Here is a 15171-nt window from a genome sequence, read left to right on the forward strand (position 1 = left end):
GGAAACTTCTTTTCAGAATCCAGTCTTAACTGGATTCTCCTAAAATTTCCAGCTCATAAAGGCAACCACCACTGATTACTGCAGCCTATCTACCACCCTATTCTAACCTAAATAAATTAAAATCACTCATTACTAACACCCTGAATAACTGTCTCAAGAATAATAACAATTATTCTTTGTGACTTCAATTTTAAATATCTAGGGCATCTTTCATCTGATATAGGTACTTTCTTAGCAAATATAAGTCTTCAAGCCGATGAAAGAACACAAAACTGAAAACTGGTTGCAGGAAGGAAGGCATCAAACACAAAACGTAAGAACAAGCAGTTTAATCCAAAATGAAGCGTTTTTCGTCACAGTAAATACTGTGACTTCTTCAGAAAAAAACAACATTGAGAGCATGCCCTTAAGTAGTCAGTGAGCAGTAGATAATTAGTTAGGTAATTAACTAATATTAGTTAATCAGTTCATTTCATTCTTCTTGACAACAAATTGAAAACTAGTACTCATAGAAACTACAGTGTCTAAACACTACAAAAGTGTCACAAACACATTTAGACAGACCCACATGCAAAACTCAAACCCCAACCCTACAGAAGAAACAATACTAAATGTTCTTATATACCGTAAAATACCTATAAAGGTTTTTGTACTTTATAAGTACCAAATATCTAAAATACTAAAATGACATGACTGGTTTGGCACCTGCGTCTCTAATGGACACAATCACCTTGTAAATGTTTCAACTCCCTGGCCCCTACTTGCACTTATCAAGGGTATCGGAACTTGCCAGAGATTTGGGATGCATGGCTAGGCTTATAAAGGCCCTTGTGGTTGTTAGGCTAGTAAACACATATGAACCTATTCATCCTTACAATTGTCAATTATCCTATAAAACTACCACCAACATTAAAAATCTTTAGAAACCCGAATAGCACTAATATTGACAAACTTGGAACCTTTTTTACAGTCCACAACTGGAACCATATACTTTGCTTACATGACCCCTAATATAGAAGCTGTAATACTAACCATATTTCTACTCCACCTGTAAGACAAATTCTTCCCATATCCACAGGCTTTATAAATCCACCAAAACTGAATGACCATTCACTGAACTGAAACATCTTTCAATTCTAAGGGATGAAGCATGGCAAAAATGGAAACAGACCCCCACAACTGACAGCTTCATCTCTTTTATAGTCTTAAATAACCTAGCACAGAAGTCCATAAAATGGCACAAAAGAAATCTTCAAACAAAGAAACTAATTACCCTCTTACATTCCCCCAACACTTATGGAAAGAGTTTAATCTACTGATAGGAAGAAAACCTTTTCGTGATATCCTCTTTACAAACACCATTCAATGTGGTGCAACAGAACTTTCTACAGATGTCCTTAAAGAATTTAGCAACCTCTCACCAATAAACTCCACACCTCCCACAGATCATGTATTGCTCAGCCCCCACCACCATTCCTCTCCCTTTTGCACCTCAAGAAGTCTCTGTTGTACTTGGAAATATTTCCATTGATACCTCTCTTGGAAATGACAGCATAAACCTCTCGTTAACATATCACTGCAGACAGCATCTCTGTCCTTCATTCATCCACATATGTAATCTATGTTTCATACAAAACATCATGTCACATATTTGAAAACTGCTCTATTTAAACCCCACCCAAAACAAACCTGCCCAAAGGATACCTCTCACTTCCATCCAATATCCATCCTCTCAATTCTGGGCAAATTTCTTGAAAAGAAAGCCTGCACTCGACTCTCTCCATATATCAAGCAGTACCACCTGCCCTCCACCAAACAACATGGATTCTGGCCTGGATGAAGTACTATGATAGCACACTAGTCCCTAACTGATGACATCCTATTAAACTCTGAAACTGTACTTCTTACAGGTGCCTTATTTTTAGGCCTGACAAAGACATTTGACCTCATTGACCACTATCTTCCCCCAAAACAAACTAACTGAAATTGGTAACACTCCAAACACCACTCCCTTGTTTAAAATCTTTCTCTCTGAAAGACATTTCAGAATTAAAATAGGATCATCCTGGTCAGAATCTGCACTATTACCAAAGGTGTACCACAAGGATCCATTATTGTCCCTCTCCTCTTCTCCATATTCATTAACAAGCTTCCTTGTGACCTCTCCCATCATCATCTTATCCTCTATGCTGATGATGTGGTCATTTACTGACCAGGTCACTCTCACACCAGCATTCAGTGCCAACTCTAATCAGATTTACATGAGCTGCACCAATGGATCATAAACCCTAAACTACTTTTCAGCCCCATCAACACCAAAACTATGCTTTTTGGAACGCCATAGAAAATTCAACTTGTTAACTGTCTTTGACCTACACAAACATTTCATCAAGACAACATCCACCTTCAAATGCCTAGGACCATGGCTTGATCAGTCACTAAACTTCCAGTTCCACATAATCAAAGTGTTAGCCAAAATAAAATCTCTCCTCTTCTGGACCAGAAATATCTCCCCTTTTCTGTCCCAATCAGCCTGAGCAGACATTGACATAGGGGTTGTCCTTTCTCATCTTGAATATGGGCTTCCAAGTTTGTCTTCTGCCACCAAAAAAAACATTGCCATACTCCAGACTATCTCTAACAACATCTGCCAATTCATTACAAACTCATCCCGTCACTGTGTTTCCCTCAAAAAAGCCAAATAGCTACCCATAAAACAAAGATCTAACCTCCTTTCAAGATCCCATCTCTACAAACTACTCCAGCTCCACACATTTACTCCCTTTGCAGCTAGACGTCATGAAAAAAACTCCTCATACAACCTGAGACACTACTCACTAGCCACACCAACTCACATTACCCCTAGAACTAAATCCATAGCAATTCACATGCTTTTCCTCTCAGGTAACTACTCTTTGGCATTTTACATAGAAGAAATCAGCATGCATTCCAGATTCAGAATGCAACTCAGGAAAGCTCTTCTTCATCCAATCTAAATGCTCCAACTTCAACACAGGACAGACTCACCTAACCTATCTCCTTTCCAAGTGTTCTCCTCTCCTAAGATTTATTGAAGATTGTCCCACTTTAGAAACTAATGTGTGTGTATATATATATATATATATATATATATATATATATATATATATATATTGTACATTACACTCTGCTTGATTGTACATCACACTGTGCTTTTCACTAGATATGGGTCTATGTCAGTTTACCAAACTAACATAGAACTGAAACTGAAAACAATGAGACAACAACATTGAAACTTCCCAACAGCAAACGTTCACAAACTCAAACGTCAAGACACTGAAAAACCAGCTACGGCTGTTACTCATTTTGTTTGAGACCTCGTAGCTTTTAAATGGAGATTGCGGTACAGTAAGGATTGGGAAATTCACCATTTTTCCCACTGTAGTGTGATCTCGGAGTTGGTATATATATAATTTGAAGGGGGTTTGGGGTGCGGGGGGGGGGTCAAAGGCAAAAAAAGTTATTCTGAAGGTAAGATGAAGTTCATGTTCACTGTTATATTGAAACGATTGTTAGCCGAAGTGTGTTCTATGTATGTCATATACGGTGACATAAATGATAGTATAGTTTAAATGGACAGATGTCTGTTTGTCCTGAGTGATTATTTATAGATGTAAAACAGTAATGTTTTGCATGTGTGTGTTCCGGTGTCTTGAGGTTCAAGTTTGTGAATATTCATTGTTGTGACATTTCAATGTTGTCATCTCGTTGTTTTCAGTTTTGGTTATATTTATCTATATCAATATCCATTTTTCCTATGTAACTAATCTCAAGTGCTCTGTTATTACTTACATTTCTGTAGTATTTCTTGGTGAAATGTTTTGTATTTTATGTGGGCTGAGCCTGAAATTGGTCAATATTGATCAGTACACAATCCTGGTAAACAAATATAAATAACTGTGTGTGTGTGTGTGTGTGTGTGTGTGTGTGTGTGTGTGTGTGTGTGTGTGTGTGTGTGTGTGTGTGTGTATGTATATATGTATAAATAAAGTGAGAGATAATAGCAAACTAGTCTCTTCCTTATTTCTAGACTTGTCTAAAGCCTTCGATACAGTTTATCACAGCAAACTTCTACTTCAAATGTCCTCACTAGGTCTCTTTTAACCTAACCTTCTGTGGTTCAAAAGCTACCTGTCTAATAGGTATCAGTCAGTAAAATGGCACTCCATACTCTTTCCTTACCTCCCTGTCACTACCGGTGTACTACAAGGCTTTGTCTTTAGTCCCTTCCTCTTTAATATTTTCAGCAGCACCCTCTATACTTCCACAAAACAGGCCACCTTAATACAATACATAGATGATTCCACTCCCATTTACAAATCTGACAACATGGTACACCTCCAAACAAATATTTATTTTTAACAGCAACTGAAACATGGCTTCTTAACTCACAACTCATGCTGAAACTAAAAAGGACCAAACTACTGCTTTTTACCCCCAAATCCCTCTCTCGTGAAAAAACAAAATTTAAAGTCCTCTCTTGATCTTATTGAAATCACTTCTCATAGCAAACTATTAGTGGTGATAGTGGATGATAATCTTACATTCAACATGTATATACAAAACTGCACAAGGAAAAACTCATCAAAAACTAGGGATGCTGTACAGAGCCAAAAACTTTCTCACAGGCACAACTAAAACTACACTTGCCACTACTTATCCCCCCTCCTCTTTATGGTAATTCCATACTTACTAACCTCCAGGCTTCACAGAAATTAAAACTTGAACAATGTTATAACAAAGTTGCTAAATTTGCAGCAAATACCCTTTCAGAACCCAGCAGTGTATAGCACTGAAAAGCCTTAACTGGTTAAAACTGCCACATCACCTAACATATACACACCTTCTTACCACCTATAAAATTACCCAGCATCCATCTGCCTGTGCAGCACTAGAAAACATTCTACACAGCTATGTTCCTAGTTGGTCATTGCAATCCAGTGACCAAAAACTCATGTCAGTCACAAACCTAGCAGATCTGTGCACTGTCTGTAGATTGCTAAGGCCTGGAACTCCTTACCTGTATCCATCAGTCAATACCCTCCCTTCCATCTTTCAAAACCACTCTGAATGACTTCCTAGCTAAAATCTGGCTCTGTTCTTGCTCAAAACCAAGATAAACTATATCCCTAAATGTGAACAAGTACCTTTTCATTTATTATACCTCCTTACTATCCCTTCTTCACTTACTTCCTTACTGCTGTCTAACATTCTTCCCTGACTTTCTCTCTAATATACCATAAGCCTGTTTTTCTCTCACTTCATATTGCAATTCTTGTCTGTATTTATATTTGTATTTATAGATCTTGGTTGTATCTACCTTTAATTTCTGTACAAACTGTCTCAAATTTCTCTAAATATTAAATGATTGTCATATACCTTGCATCGATTCTTAACCAATGTTTTTATATTATGCCTAATTTGTTATAATTATTTAAATGCAGATGGTTTTGTTTAATTTTTGAAGATTTATTTTATTTTATTTTACATTTGTTTACCGGGAAAGTCTGACTGGGCTAGTAGCCCTTTTTCAGCAGAGGCCCGGGGAGAAAATCTCCACGTACATAAAAATAATACATAAGGATAAAAAGTGAAAAATATACAATTGCATGCAATTTGGGAGTAAATTATATAATACTGTATAGTTCTAGGTTAAATGGCCGTACAAAAGATGCAGGAGAGATCATTTAGTTAACACAGTGGTAACTAAAACAGTCTTAACAGTGTATACAATAAATGTATCCCCAGAAGTCATGATTGTAATACAAAGTTTGAAATATACAGGGCCAGATTTACAAAGGCTTGCACGGAGTCTAAGAGTAGAGTAAGACTTCATGCAGCCAACATGTCTGCCGAGCAATCCAGGAACAGCGGGCAGGGGCGTTCAAGAGAACTCTTAACACGACTCTTGCACGGACAGGGTTAGTTTATGCAAATTACCTCATTTGCTGCTGAAAGCTATGCAAGTGAGGTAAATTTGTGATCCAGGAAACACTAACCTGTCCGAGTAAGAGTAGTGTTACTTGCAGAAATGTAGTCGGTAGGCAACTGAGTACCGTTCTGCAAATAGCAAAACGGAGCCATGACAGCTCCAAATAAAGGATGCATCCAGTTGAGGAAGCATGCCAATGGCCAAATATAAGGCCATTGGCATTTATATGTGTTGCAAAATAATAAAAAATCTTTTTTTTCACCCCGATCTCCGATGTTTAAGCGTGGCGCAGCGCTGCGCAAATGTGCGGCACTCTAAAAACCAGAAAAAAAATTAAATAAAAGCCAAAAATAGGCATTTTATTAAAAATATCCATCTGCCATGCAAGTGAATGGCAGGCTGAAGACAACATGGCTACTGAGTAGTGGTTGCTAAGGGGGGAAGCTCAGTGTGAGAGATGTAACCAAGCATTAGTTAGCAATCCTATGTAAATGAGTATAAGGATAGTGAATCCTAATTTTCCCTGCCATGTGAACCATGTCCCTAGAGTGTAAGAGTAGGATTAGGGGAGTAACAGAGTAGAAGATAGGTGACATCATGAGGGGGGTATGTATCAAAGACTGTAAGCTTATTGGAGCAGAGTGGCATGTGTTTGCTGTGAGTTACTCAGGACTGGAAGAGGCGTGTTTACAGTTGTCAGATCTGAAACCCAGAAACCGAAGGCATACGCTGTGGCTACAACCAAAGTTTCTTGCAAAGATGCTTACACTGTGTGCACGTGTGCTCACCTGTAAACCCGTGTAAGCCTGTGTGCATGTGTGTGTGCCCATGTAAGCCGGTGTAAGGCTGTGTAAGCCTGTGTGCACGGATGTGCACCCGTCTAAGCCTGTGTAAGCCTGTGTGTGCACGTGTGTGCTTGTGTGTGCGTGTTTGCGCTTGTTTGCGCGGTACTGCCCCCTGTGGAAACAGAAAGGGAAAAGGAAGGAAAAGAAGTAGTAGGAAGTTAACCAAGGAGAACTAGCAGAGCTGCCAGGTGAAACCAATCAGAATCAGCCAATTACACAGGCAGTACACTAGCCCAGCCCAGCACTTAAAACTCTGCAAACAACATTCCCCCATGTTTTTCTCAGAAACACTGCAACACTGCAGTCTACAAAGAGAAGTGAAAACTTAAAAAGCTTAAACTGAGACATAAAAATGTTAGGGGTTGCCACTGCTGTTATAAGGCAACATGTGCAAGATGCTGAGGATGGTGCCATTGTGAATGCTGCTGAGCAACCCACAGTGAGGAGACGGAGAAGAGTGTACAGACCCAGGGTAACCTACCAGGGGCTACATGAGCTGGAGATAGTGGAGCGCTATAGAGTGGACAGAGAGCTCCTGCAGCAAATTGTTGAGCTGTGCAGGCCACGCCTCACACACAGAGCCAACAGAGGGGAACCCATCCCAGTGGAAACCAAGATATGTGTTGGCCTAAGAATACTAGCAACAGGTACCTTCCAGAGACCAACTGGTGATATGATGGAGATTTCACAGGCATCAGCATCCAGGGTACTGCACCAATTCCTGAATGCCATGGTAACACATGTCGGTGATCATGTATATTTCCCCAATTCCCGTGAGGTATTGGCCAGCAATATGCGTCTCTTCCAGCAAGTAGCAGAATACCCTGAGGTAGTGGGTGCAATTGACTGCATCATGTACACATCAAAGCATCAGCCGGTGAGTGGGGTAGGGCCTACATCAACCACAAGGGCTTCCACTCCATCAACTGCCAGGTCATGTGCGATGCCCAGGGTATAATAATGAATGTGTCTGCTGGCTGCCCTGGAAGCTACCACAACTCCCATATCTGGCATCTGACGCACCTGTACCAGACATTTGCCAATGGGGACATCCCTGACAGTCACCTAGTGGGGGATGCCTGATACGCACTGGAGCCATGGCTGATGACACCCATCAGAAATGCATACACACCCACACAAGAATTCCATAATGAGGCATACACACAAACAAGAAACATTATGGAGCATGTGTTTGGGATGTTCAAGTCACGGTTCCGGTGCCTGGACACATCTGGTGGAGCTTTGCAGCACTCACCAACTACATGTACCCAAATTGTCATGGTATGTACCATGCTACACAATATGATCCTGCGAAAACAGCTGCAGCAGGAACAGCATGAGGCAGGGCCAAACAGCCCCCCACCATTGCCAAGGCCTGCACAGGCACAGCATGACTCAGAGGAGGAGCAACCTGAGCCTGCCCCAGTAGGCAGAAGGAGGCGTGCCCAGTATGCCCTGGCCTTGGCAAAAAGGCAACGCATAGCACATACACTGACTCAGTAGGAACCCTGGAAATGATACCTCTCTGTGAATCACACATACAATAAAAGGGATGCCTAACTTGACACTACCTGTTTCAAACATGTATAAGGAGTGTATTATGTGCATCCGACATAGGCAGCCCTGCAGCACCACCTGAGGTATGATTGCCCTATTTTAAGCAATATAAAGCAGTGTTAAGCACATTTTACCACTATTTAGCATATTTAAGCATAATTGCACAGAGCTGCGCACCGTGCAAACTAGTGCAACGTTGGGCAACATTGGGCAATGTTGGGCAATGTTGGGCAAAGTCAAGCAAAGCTGGGTAAACACGCTCACACCTGCTTTACTGTTCCTTAACCAGTCAGGTCTGCCCAGCAGGAAAATAAAAAGCAGTGACAGGGCTCGAACCCAGGATACTGTGCACTATAGTCACAGTAATGAACCACTAAGCCATGACAGCATTTCACTGGCACAGACACAGCAGGGCAATTGTGACCAACACAAACATAAACAAATGCTGTAACATGCCCTCTGAAACCCCCCCCCAGGCCTATGCAGACAGATAACAGCAGGCCAGGCAGTGTGATGTGGGTTGGGTAGGCTATGAATTCACAAAGTAAGATACGTGAAATGGGAAGCTAAGTTCTGTAGTACAGTAGTATGCTTCAGGCCAGTATGATAGGCAACAATACAGACTGAAATGGAGTACCTGACATAGCAGTGCAGGCCTAGCAAATGTGTATAAATCTCAGGTGAACCCCTCATCCTATGTACACCCACAGTAACAATCAGGTGTGCCCCTTGGATAGAAATGTACAAATAATAGCTGTCCATAGCCCCTGTATGTAGAAATGTTGATAAGTCTATGCAAAGCAACTCATGGAAGCCCTGCAGGCACAACGTGCTTCCTGTTGATGTACAACACAAAGGTGAGCCCTGAAGTAATAACCAACTTGATTTTTCACACACATATAGTATATATGTCCATACTGGGCATGCTCACACAATGAAATAAACGAAGCAAATGTCAGACAACAACATACTGAAAGGTCATACTTGGCATGCTCACACACTTAAATAAATGAAGCAAATGTCAGTCAACAACATATTGAAAGGTCATACTGGGCATGCTCACACACTTAGGCCATGTCTGAGTACAGCAGTGGGCCACACATATCTGGCAGTTGCAGTTCATACCCCAGAAACTTGTCACTATTCACCAATCCTGCCTTGTGCACACAGTTATATGAAAACAGACCCACATATTATATTGGACTCCTGTCATAATCAAACTATATACTACAAGCACTTAAGTTGTTCAGAGAAAGTGGAAATTCAAAGAAGATCAATAAATCTCCGATCAGTATCATCAATAAACAATGAGCACTTCTAGCATTATCCAATCCATGTTCTGGCAAAAATATTGTCAAAGAGTCCATAGAGAACCATGAAGCTTTCTTTCGCAATGTCATTTATATCAGTGTAAACACATATATGTTCCGAGTCAGTGCAAGCTGTAAAGGAATACATGTACATGACTGACACTGCCACCATCTTGTCAGACAGGTTCATACATATATACCCCATCTCACTGACAAAAGGGCCCATTACCATACCTGGAGATTGTGAAAACCAGAAATCACATATACAATGGTTAAACAGCACTTTCCAAACCTAAAAACACGGCGTCTATATCCCTAGCTGTGTCATATGTGAACTCCAAAACAAACAGACCCTGCACCTGAACAGACTCACCCTCTGTACAGGATATGAAACTTTTGAATGCATTACAGCAAAATTTGCCACACTCCACAAGTGTTGTTGCACAACAGACCATAGGAACTATTGTCTTATAAGCCTATTAAGCTTGATCTGCAAGGCCATGGAGTCCACCATGATGGAACTCATAAACAGAGCTATTGTGAGCCTACAAACACCCAACCCTACCAATTTCGGTTTGGTCAGGGGCAGATCATGGTTCCCAAACCTGCTAGACTGTTTTCAAGGCAGTCACCCAGGACATACATCAATTAAATGAGCTACACATGTCCCACATAGACCTTGAAAAGCCCTTTTCCAACATCACAGACACATGTTGTATCCACAAAATCAACAACCAGTGCATAAATATGTATGTCATCTGATGGATTGCCAACTGGGGCACAGATAGATCCCACAAGGTAACAATTGTGGTCTCCTGTTAAAGCTGGTAACAACTGCTGTCCCCCATGGCTCAATCCTGGAACCCCTCCTGTCTGGTGTATACTTTTCAGAAATACAGTCAAACACACGAGGGCTATGTTTAGCAAAGTTTGTGGATGACTGCAAAAAAGTTGTCATAATCGATGTTTGGGACAACAGAGATATCCTTAAAAAGGGTCTCAGTCAGAAATATGTGGTGTAAAATTCATGGCCTCGAGCTACAGTCATACAATTACCACATAGGTGCCAACACCCTAAATATGTAGGTGATAATAAGGGATCTATGGACACATGTGGATAGTCATCTCCACTTCCAGAAACATATTCACAAAGTGGTTAGAAAATCATGCTATGTGTTCCCACAAACTGCCAAAGTCTTTGCATGTAGGTCAAAGGAGGTTCCCTCCACACATCAGTCATCAGACCCGTCAGAGAGTACCACAACACACTTGCAATGAATCGGACTATGCACCCTCAGCAGCTGGAAAGACCAGTGAAGTACCTCAACAAGAGGATTACTGGCCTCAAATAAGTGCCCCATGCAACAAGACTGAATTTAACTCAATGTGTACTCTGTTGCATACTGTCTACTCGGGAGATCTCTGTCCAGCAGACAGGCCCATGTCCAATGCAGAACTGATGTACATGCGCTATCTGAAGTAAACCCAAGCTCACTGTACCACATGCTCTATGGATATCATCATCACAACATTAAATAGAACATGTTGGAGGGATACATTACTAACTCACAGACTTCTCTTGCTTTGGAACAGGCTCCCAACCGACATTAAGCTGAGACCCTCACTGACACACTTCCAGAGGAGCCTTGATGATTGTATCTGAAACTGAATTGTCACACCATGGATCACTTCATCAGCTCTACTACACAGAGGCCTAGGGAACTAACTCCATGGGTGGTGATAGCTGCACACTCTGGCCATATTAATATATGCCTTCAGGCAGATAGCCTATTACCTACCTATGTACCTCTACATATATGTAGGAGGAACACAGTATAATAAGCCAAAGATGGATGGGCAGAGATGTGTGTAAGAGGGTGACCATGACAGGGAGCCATCCAGTACTGTCCCACTCAGCCCACATCTAATGCACAAAAGACATGAGGTGCACATCTCTCCCACTGTACATAACAGCCACCAGTATCTGTAAGCATTACAGTGTATGTGGTCCATGTGTCTGCTGTACAACAAGACTGTACAATGAAGTGCACATCTACTATCTGTAGACCTGTACCTGTCACATAGGTTCATAGGTATGTAGTAGACTATCTCCACAAACGCATAGATCAGCCTACGCAAGTTGTGCAGCTTTCACCACACCATTGGGTAGTCTCCCAAGGCCTAGTTCTAACAGTTAGTACCCTAAGCCCCTTTCTAGTGGGGCTGCTGATGTGATGCCTGGCATGAATTGTCTGTTTCCCATCCACTCATCAACATTCCAATTAAAGAGTGTCAGCGAGGGGTTCTGTCTGATGTACATTTGGACTCTGTTCCACAGTAAGGCAAGTGTCTGGGATGGTACTCTATCCCACCAGCATTTTGTATTCATCGTTCTGATGAGGTTCATATCCCTGTAATGTGTAGGGCAACTCAATGTTGTTATGTGTAGATGAAGCATGTTCAACAGTTATGTGTTGGACATGGCTCTGTATGTTAGGCAGAGTGTGCCTCTGAGTAGGCGGTACGCAATGAAGAACAGATTTAGTTTTACCAGTTGTGCTGCATAACACAACTGTTTGAGACCAGTAATCCTCTTGGTGAGGTACATATGTGGTCTCTACAGCTGCTGGATATGCTAAGTAGAGTACATCCATAACGGTGCATTGTACTCAATGAGGGTCTGATGATGTAAGAGTAGAGTGCCAACACTACCTCTTTGAACCTTGATGCAAAACCTTTGTTGATTAGGTAGGCCACATAGGATCTCCCAATCACTTTGGCAACATGGTTGTCAAAGGAAAGATGACTATGTAGATGTGTCCCCAGATCCCTTATCACCTTGTCATTTTCAAGGGGGTAACACCCATGTGGTCGTTTGTGGGTATTTTGTTTTCAACAAAGAGGATCACTAGGCATTCCTCCACAGTGAGCTTGAGGGCATGATCCTTACACCACACATCTGTCTCATAGAGTCCCTTCTGGAGAATATGTCTGTCTTCCGGGGAATCTATTATGGCAAACACTTTACAGTTCCCAGCAAACTTAGTCAACCACAACTCTCCTGTGTTGGCATGTACATTTGAGAAGTCTATACCAAACAGGAGGGACCCCTGGACTGAACCCTGGGGGACACCAGTCATCACCAGTGTAGAGTCTGACATGTAGCCAGCAACTCGTAATGTGTGGGATCTATCTGTGAGCCAGTTTGCAATTCATTTTGTAATGTATGGATTCATGGCCAGGTTGGTGGGTTCATCTGTGATACCTGACTGGGGAATGGTGTTAAAGGCCTTAGCGAGGTATAGGTAGGCTGTGTGGAGCTCATTTCAATCATCTGTAGCCTGAGTAACTGTCAAACAAATCCTCCCAGTTCAGGAGGCGTGGTCTGCATTTCACGAAGCCAAACTGGGTGTGCTCAACCGTGTGAAGGTTACCAATCTCTGTATTGTTGACTTCCATTAAGATTGTCTCCATTGCCTTGCAGAACACACTCGTCAGGCTTATAGAGCATGAATGCCAAGGGCTTTTTGTGGCCCCACACCTGTGGAGTATGTAGAACATTGCTGTGCAACATTCTATGGGCACATATCCTGTAGAGAGCATGTAGAGAGAGGTGTAGGTATCCCTGATGAATATGGATACATACTCACCCAATGTGCTATGATTCAGGTTCTGATGCTGGAAAGTATGGAATGAGTAGTATCCTGGTAGTGCTGGTGTGCTGTCTGGAGCCTTGAACTAGGTTACTGATACTGCACAGATATCAATATTCTCCATAATGAGAAGTGCCTCGAGTGTGTGCATCTTGAGGCTGAGACTTCTGGCAATGAGTAGCATTTAGCTCACTTTGTGGTTATTTGTGTTGGTTACCGGGTTTGGTTTGTCCTGTGTGACCGGTGTTCCACACCTGACATAAGCGCCTCATTGGTCCCATCTGACCATAAGCTATTTACCCTACATATCCACATCCTGGACCCACACCCTCATTAAGAAAACCATGTTAATAATTGTCTCCAATGCCAACTTCATGCTTCTGAAGACAGAAGTGCTGAACTGCAGGACACTCATGCAGATGGGCAATACAGTTACAACTACTGAATCCTTCACAATTGCACTTTATAAGCACTTACATGACTGCATGCATCATGCTATGCCAAACAGAATCATGATGCTATCCTCCAAGAAAAGCAAGCCAATCTGGTGTTCCCCTGCCATAAACAAACTGCACAACAGAAGGAAAATACTGTTGCAAAAGAGGGTATAATTCCATGAGGGGAGGAGCTCCATGGTCAACATCAGTAAGAAGCTGTGATCCATGATGAAATCCTCCAAAGCTGGTTCTTAAAGCAAAATCGCCACTGATTATAAAGACAACCACAAAGCATTCTATAGCTATGTCAAGAATCTCAATGGCAACACTCAGATCTGCTCTGAGTTACAGCACAATGGCACTGAATATACAGACCAAACTGATATTGCCAACATCCTGGCATATAGGATCAGTGCTAACTTTACCCTCCTCTTACCCATGAAAGAGCACATCTCTATAATGGAAGACTGCAAAGTTGCTGTCATTATGGCTGCACAGGTAAAACACACTCTCCAAAGCCATGAACACAGCATCCATGGGACCAGATAACATCCCAGGCTGTGTTCTACACAAACTACAGAACGAACAGGCACCACACCTACATACCATGTTAAGTCATAGCCTCACCTCAGGCTTTGTGCCTGCTGAATGGCGCACAGCGATGGTTAGCCCACTACACAAGGGGGGAGCCACCATGGACCCCAGAAACTAGCACCCATTAGCCTGATGAGCCTGCTGTGCAAGGCCATGGAATGTATCATCATATAACTTATAAAAAAAGACATTGGTAATCTCCAAACTCTGGACCACAACCATGTTGGGTTTGTAAAAGGCAGGTCATGTCTCCTAAACCTGATAGACATCATTGAAGCAGTCACCAGAACCGTAGACAAGGGTAAGGTGGTTCACACAGCCTATGTAGATCTTGCCATGGCTTTCAACACCATCCCCCACTCTGGAATTATAGATAAACCCACTAAACTATGTATAAATCGCTATGTCACAAGATGTGTTGCCAATTGGCTAACTGATAGAACACACACTGTGAAAGTAGCAGACACCAAGTACGATTTTGGAACAGAGACAAGTGAAGTACCACAGGGTTCAGTCCTGGGTCCTGTCCTGTCTGGTATCTACTTCCCTGAAGTAAACTTTAACATGGAAGGTCTGTGGCTAATGAAGTTTCCAGATGACTGCAAACTAGGAGCCATAATTGAAACTATTGATGATGTGGACATCCTACAAAAGGGCCTTACTGAGACAGATGCCTGTTGTCAAAGCCATGGCCTCAAGCTTATTGCCAAAATGTGCATTGTTATCTCCTTTGGTAAAAACTCTGTAGCCATGAACTACAACATAGGCGTTAGTATACTTAACACTGAAAGTGTAATATGAGAC

Source organism: Protopterus annectens, chromosome 10.part0 (genome assembly GCF_019279795.1).
Source record: "Protopterus annectens isolate FY-2018-M chromosome 10.part0, PAN1.0, whole genome shotgun sequence".
NCBI classification, from domain to species: Eukaryota; Metazoa; Chordata; order Ceratodontiformes; family Protopteridae; genus Protopterus; species Protopterus annectens.